The sequence below is a fragment of the Trachypithecus francoisi genome, unplaced genomic scaffold (assembly GCF_009764315.1).
Source record: "Trachypithecus francoisi isolate TF-2019V2 unplaced genomic scaffold, Tfra_2.0 Lachesis_group7, whole genome shotgun sequence".
NCBI lineage: Eukaryota > Metazoa > Chordata > Mammalia > Primates > Cercopithecidae > Trachypithecus > Trachypithecus francoisi.
Genome location: NW_022681472.1, coordinates 57079691 through 57087280, shown reverse-complemented (window position 1 = coordinate 57087280; position 7590 = coordinate 57079691). Strand labels below are relative to the sequence as shown.

Below are 7590 nucleotides of genomic sequence, written 5' to 3'. Positions count from 1 at the left end.
ACAGTATAGAGATTTTTCTGTAGGAACTCATCCTTCCCCTCACTCTCAGTCACACAGTTGTGGGGGTGGGCTGAGGGGGAGCTTCTAATAGTCTTAGTGAACAAATTATCCTGTCCCACCACTGGGATTGGTGCAGGTCACTGAAAGACAGCACAGGACTTGCATTTGACTCTTAAAGGGGAGATGGTGGACATAAAGCTGAAAGCACATGAACCTCTTGCAGTCACAGTGGAAGAGCCTGTCTGAGGGTGCAGAGGAGATTTTCATTCAGAGGATGAGGGAGCCGTGCTGAGAGAGGACCAGGTCCTGGAGATATCATTTAAGCGTCTGTATCAATTGGCATCTGAACACAGCATGAGTCATGATGAGAGGTCATCTTGGACCGTCTGGATGGGGTCAGCCCCCTAGAACTGGCAGAGCAATGAAGTGGACAGAGCCTGGCATTGCATGACTTCCTGGAGCACAGCCACAATACCTGGCTAGAGGGCTGCATAAGAGAGAAATCAATTTTCATCTTGGTGCAGTCCTACCTATTTAAGGGTCTTTGTCTTAGCAGCCAACCTATAACCTAACCAGGACACATGAAGGAATGATCTCATTTAATTACCCAATGCCTGGAGAGTGAGCGCAGGGCAAGACTGACTCAGGAGCCCAGGATGCTGGCCCCCACATTCAGCACAATTCAGGCGTCCCTGGGTGGAATTTCTTTCCTACATGCTGGATGGAGTCATGACCCTTCATTTCCTCTTTGCACCTAAGCACTTTTGGGACTATACCCCTGTGCACTGCCCAGGTCTGGGCTGGGGCTTCGTTCTCGTTACACATTGACTGAATAAATGAGCAATAAATGGTCTTTCTGAGTTTCAGAATACCCAGAAGGCTAGTGGTGGATCAAATGAGATCATGTTTGGGAAGATGTTTTGGAAACTACAATATGTACACTTTGGTTGTAGTTATCCTTCTCATTAGGAAATTCTTTAAATTTAGGCCAAGAATATATATATATTCATATTCATACACACACACACACACACACACACGTGCGAATTCTGTCTTGAAGAATATGTACCTGTAGTCTGGTTCTGTCTTTTGGTGCCTTTCTCCATGAGACAGTCCTTCCAGTCACACCACTCTTAGAGTTGGAGGATAATTAGGGGTCATCCAGATACCACTCCCAGTGCACTCTACCCCCACCCCAGGTAAAATTCCCGTTCATGATGTTCCCACTAAATGGTCAGTTAGTCAGTGACCCTCCTAACAACTAGGTACAGAGATCAAAATGTGACTCAACAGTATAGGATGGGAAGAGTCCCACGACGGTCCTTAGACACTCATGTGTTCTCCTTCCTGTCTCTAGTTACACGGGCTCCTTTCCCAACAGCCCAGAATCCTCTTTCAAGGTCAGGTTCAAAGTAACCAGCTCTGCAGAAGTCCTCCCAGTCTGGCAGGGGCAGTTAGGTAGTCCCTTCTTTTTGTTGCTATGTCACTTTGTACTTAACTCTATTATAAGGTGTGTCAACTTTCTACTTCCAACCACTACCTCTATCCTTCAGAAGTGAGTTTTTCAAGGCCAGAGACTGTATCTTACTCATTGGATTCTCCAGCACTTACTTCAGTGCCTGGCGTTTGTTGATAATTTAACGAAGCTTGTTGAATGGATGAGTGAGTAAAACACAGGAGCAGAACAGAGGGGCATTGAGCCCTTGGTCTCTGTCATGAGACAAGCTTGGGCCCAAATCCCATTATTGAATTACATTCATTCCTGCATGCACTCATTCATCCATTCAAATATTTTATCTAGTTCCTATTATATTCTGGACACCCTACTAGACACCAACATAGGATACACAGGAGGGACAAGGTCCCTGCCTCACCGAACTTATGTCTGAATAGTAGAGACTGAAAATAGGCCAGGGAATAAGTAAATAAAATACCTTGGGTCAAGCCTGTAATTCCAGCACCTTGGAGGCCAAGATGGGAAAATTGGAGCTCAGGACTTTGAGACCAGTCTGGGCAATGTAGTAAAACCTTGTCTCTACAGTTTTTTTTAATTAGCAGGGCATGATGGCTCACACCTGTGGTCCTAGCTACTTGGGATGCTGAAGTGGGAGGACTGCTTCAACCCCAGAGTTCGAGGCTGCAGTAAGCTGTGATTGTGCCACTGAATTCCAGCCTGGGCAACAGAGCAAGACCCCATCCTTAAAAAAAATTTTTTTTAAAGATATCTGCAGATTCTAATATGTCCTATGAAGGAGATGGACATGGGTGAGTGTTGCCAGGGCCGTGGAGTCAGCAGTGGGCTACTAGATAGGTGGGCAGGGAAAGCCTTGCCAATGACCTGGAAGTGAGTCCTGAAAAATGAGAACGAGCCAGGCTTTTAAGGAACAGAAGGAACAGGGACAAACAGAAATGCAGGTGCTTCTGCTTCCAAGGCTTAGTTTCTTCACCTATAAATAGAAATAATAACAGCATCCACTTCACAGTTTGTTATGAAGCTTAAATGCTTTGAAACACTTAGCATAGTGCTGGGCACGTAGAAAGCACTTCATATACTAGCTCTTATAATCAGTTACAGGGTCATGCTGGAGAAAGGAAATGAGAATGAAGCCATGGCAGTCCTCTGTAGTCACTACTTCCTTCTCTTCCTTCTCTTCCCAAGCCATCTGTTAAATAATCTACTGAAGAAGGTTCCTGGGCACCAACTTCAGTCTCTCCCATCTAATGTCTCTAGAATCTCTTTAGAATAAGTGTAAATACCTTGCAAGATTTAGCACATCAAGCCAGGCATGGTGGCACACACCTGTAGTTCTAGCTGCTCAGGAGCTGAGGCAGGAGGATCGCTTGAGCCTAGGAGGTCAAGGCTGCAGTAAGCTATGATTGCACCACTGTACTCCAGCCTGGGTGACAGAGTGAGACCCTGTTTAAAAATAAACATTTAAAAAAAGATTGAGTAAATCCAATGGGATGATGCAATGGAAAGCCTTATACAATTATAATTATTACTCCTGTTGTTTCTTCATGGTTTCCGGACATCTCACATGCTGCCCGTTCTAGCCAGCATGCTGCCCAGTTTGCCAAGGACCTTCTTTTTTTTTTTTTTTTTTTTTTGAGACGGAGTCTCGCTCTGTCACCCAGGCTGGAGTGCAGTGGCCAGATCTCAGCTCACTGCAAACTCCGCCTCCTGGGTTTACGCCATTCTCCTGCCTCAGCCTCCCAAGTAGCTGGGACTACAGGCACCCACCACCTCGCCCAGCTAGTTTTTTGTATTTTTTAGTAGAGACGGGGTTTCACCGTGTTAGCCAGGATGGTCTCGATCTCCTGACCTCGTGATCCGCCCGCCTCGGCCTCCCAAAGTGCTGGGATTACAGGCTTGAGCCACCGCGCCCGGCCGCCAAGGACCTTCTTAAAGTGAAGCCCCTGAAACTGAACATGGAAATTTAAGCAAGCTCCAGCAGAGTTGGGACTGTGCCTAGGGCCCACTGACCCAACACAGCCTAACAACTGGGTCATAAGTTAGCAATCTAAGCAAGAGTGAAATCCGAGCCTGCTGCCTTCCGATCCTGGGCCTGACTGGCCGACCAGGTGCATCGACAGCACCCAGTGTCTGGCAGTGAGATGAGGTCTGTCTGGTACTCCTGAGCGCAAGACAGCCTTCAAGGAATTGCAAAGCACTCACAGTCGTGTTTTATCTACTGGGCAGATGGGAGGGTCTTGCATTTTAATGGAGAAAACAAAAAGATTCTAACTATCTCAGAAGCAAAAGCTTTTCCACAGTTCAAAGTCCTCTGAACCTGTGGTTTCTCTGATAAGGGATATGTGTGTGTCTGTATATGTGCATGTACACATGCACACGTGCGTGTATTCAAGAAAGGAAAAACAGCACTGCCTTTATCCTCTCTGCCACTGACTCTTGCAGATATGATTTTACGTGTTCATGTTAAGTCTGGCCTTAAATGGCAGCATAAGCAGAGAAATGTCAAGGGGAGTGGTGGAACACACAAGGGCATAATTACAGTGAGCTTTGTCCAGCTAACACACCAGTAATTTGCCTCACCGAATGATTCAGCAATAACCCTGCCAGAGTTCCCAAAGAAACCCCATATCTGGGATGACGTAATGTCTCTCCACCTCTGATACCGCCTCTCCCCACACCCACCGCCACACGCTCACCATCTCATCTCGAGAGCCACAATTCCATCTGTGAACCTTCAGTTGCCATCTGCATTGTGACAAATATGTATCTTATTATTCAAATTGTATTACAATGTACAAATGTTGTTAATCTAGCCCTTTATGCCTGATAATTCAGTAGAAAAATTAAGACCTGGAAAAAAATGCTAACCTCTGGTGAATTATATAGGAACAAAAATCGTGAACTATGTCTGCAGAATGCCTCTAGTATCTCAAATTGGATATTTGGTCCCTGCATCCCATGAATATTCATACTTTGAGGCAAAGTGATTGATTTCATTTATCACTGGAAGTGGAGGTGACTGTCTAGACTTGCTACGTGAGAAGCATTGCAGAGAAAGGGACCCTGGCCCTCCTGAGATGCACCTTGTGTGTGGCTGGAAGATACTTTTGCTTGCCTACCCCAAATCCAGATCCATCAATCACCCCTTCTCCCTGACCAAGTAGAACCAGAGAGATGCTCATGGACAGTGCTCTTAGAGTGGTCTAAACTAATTTTGCTTTAGGCTAATTTTGATTTGCCACTCCTGACTAGGCATGTAATTCATTTGATTTCACTTTGTATCAAAGAGCAATATAGAAGATCTGGGGGTAGGGAGAGTTCTAGGAAAGATTTCTTTGCTGATAAATAGAGACCCAAAGAATACAGAGCTTCTTTTTTCTGTGGATGTTGTTATGATGCAAGGAAGCCCTACAGCCATTTGGCAAATAGGAGAGGAGGTAGCTAGAAAGACGACAGAGATGGCAAAAGTCTGGGTCCTTGATGCTGCTGATAAATTGCTAATAGGACAAATGAGGTAGATCTAAGAAAAAAAAATTGCTAATAAACCAAACTTAGAGCTGCCTTATCTCCAGACTTTGCATTATGTAAGATAATACATTCTTTGTTATTTAAGCTGGTTGGATCAAGGCTTTCTCTTATATAAAAGCTGAAAAAATCGCTACTACTTGAGGCAGTGACTTTCAAGCTTTTTGATCATAAACCAAAGAGGGAAATATGTTTATGTGTAGTGTACTCTAAAATGTTCTATTCTACTCTATTCTATTTCATTTTTTAAAATTCAGGTCACAACCCACTAAAGTGATTTCAAAGCTCACTAATGGGTCATGACCCACATTTCAGAGAACATTAAAGTCATAAGGTATATAAGCTACCGTGATATAATAGAAAGCATAATGTGGTGTCATCAAAGACATACCACAAAGTGCTGTCATAGGAGGGAATGATCACTTCAAGTTGGGGGAAACAGGGAAGGTTTGAAGGAAGGGCTGGACCTTGAAGAGTAGTTCCATTTCCAGCAAGACGAGTGGGTGGAGAATTCAGGGGTGGGGGGATTTGGTTAGGGAATGACAGGAGCAAAGACAAGACAGTGAGAAATACAGATATGTTACCCACCAGGGGGTGAACCTGGCCAAAGGTGGTGTATGGTTTGGACAGTAGTGAGAATAAAGGTGTGATTTGGGTTAGATAACGTGCAGCCTCGAATGCCAGGCAAATGGGAGGCCCTATGAAGGCTGCGTAAGGCTGCATCTAAGAAAATCTAAAGTGGTAGCAGCTGCAAGCTGGGCTGGGCCCATGTCACATCAATAGCTGAAATTGGCAGAGCTTTAAGTCAGAGGCAAATAAGAAAGGCCTGTGCTCTTGGAGGTCAGCTTCTGCCATGTCACCTCCTTCTGCCTGCAATTTCTGCAAACCCATTCTCCACAAGGGTGGGGCTCTTGATCAGTGAGCTGCTCTTCTATGATGAACAAAGAGTAAGCCGGCCTTTCTAAAAATCTTGCCTGGCAGCCCACAACGTAAACTAACAGTGCTGATGTGATTTTCTAAATGACACCATCAGAGAGTGGGCAAGATTGGCCGATTTTCAATCTCAGAAGGCCAACAACCCCCAGCTTCTCATTGTTCATCTTCTTGCTCCCACCTGCTTGCCTGCAGATGTGTTCACATTTTGTTAGATCCAGCCCCCAAAGGTGGGCTGAGCCTAGCTACTTGACACCTCTAATAAGAAAAATTCAGTGGAGGAGGATTTAAAATTGCTAGTTACATTGGGTGTTTTTGCTATCTGTGGATTTTAATTATCCATGTCATTCCTTCCCTAATCTCTCCCTGAAAAGCAAGAATTGACTCCCATGATGGAAATTAATCGGAACTAATCTGCAGCTTCTCTTTTACTATAACCCACAGACCTAAGGGGTTGGCCAATCAGTGGAATTTTCCTGGGAATCCACACACTGAAGAATCGAACCAGATTTTAGTAACTTTAAAGCGGCGCCAAGTTTATGCTTGCCCTCTCTCTTCACATAAGTGAGTTTTTGAATATTTAAGACTGAATGATCAGATTTCTGGAATACTGTTTCTGTCCTGACAGTTGATACTCCTTGTGGTTTGGGCAGAGGCCCCTACATATCTGGCCCACTGCCTCCATATGGAAAATTACAACTGAGACCTACCCTTTGGGAAGGCAAAGTAAGTTAATTGCTTGGGGTGGGTGGGCATATTGATGATGAAAAGCACCAGCTAGCCACATGTGAACCCAGAGCATATGGAATCAAGTGATGAGTTAGCATAATTAGTGTTGATTCAGTCTTGGTATCTTCTTCAAGGGGGTTTATTTAGATTTTTCTTTGTAGAAACTTTCAATGCCTCAAGTATTATAACCTAAGATTGGAGTTAATAAGCTGAATAAAAAAGTGAAGGAAAGAGCAGACAGGTAGGGATTACCTTCTCAACATGTTTAAAACCACCATCGCCATCTCTTCCCAGTGCTGCGTCTGCTCTGAGCTGTCCCTTCTGGGTGCACGGCACCAGCATTTCCCCAGGCACCTGGAATCTTGGTGTCACCGCCAGTATTCCTGCTCCTTGCCATCCACATGCAGTTGATTGCCAGATCCTTTAAATGCCTTGCCCTCTCTGTTTCTACTCTTCTTAATTCAAGTTCTCACTGCATCCCCACTGGCCTCCTGAGATAGCCTCCTTGGCTGGCCTTACTGCTTCCCCCTCTCTTCCCATCTCAGTTCACCCCTTACTGGGCTACTGGAGTAATTTCCTAAATCACAGCTTTGAACAAGTCACTCACTTCCTTGCACTAAATTCCTCAGGGGCTCCCCCATCTAAAGGTTCACAGCTTCAAAGGCTAAACCTATGAACATGTTATCAAGAACCTTCAATACTCTTGGCCCTTCAACCTATCGTCCCAAGTGTTTTATCCCATGACGTCTGGTTCATAGCCCAGAGTGTAGGGCAGAGAAGGTACTCCTTGTACTTAATCTGGAAGCATTTATCATATTGTATGGAATTACCTGGAGCCTGAAACACCCACTAGACAATAAGCATCATGAAGACAGGGTGGGGTTTTTACTACTGGTGTCTACCATAGGACCAGGCAAATAATTGGAACT

At 44.8% G+C, this 7590-nt stretch overlaps 1 long non-coding RNA gene across 1 annotated transcript in view; it reads right to left on the bottom strand.

Annotated features, from left to right (window-relative positions):
* Nucleotides 1-2763: 2763 nt before the first annotated feature.
* The window catches only part of LOC117079336, a 39048-nt gene continuing 34221 nt past the window's right edge, over nt 2764-7590 (bottom strand). The window contains exon 6 of the long non-coding RNA XR_004435373.1: nt 2764-2917. This is a non-coding gene — a long non-coding RNA (uncharacterized LOC117079336). The remainder of the gene's footprint in view (nt 2918-7590) is intronic.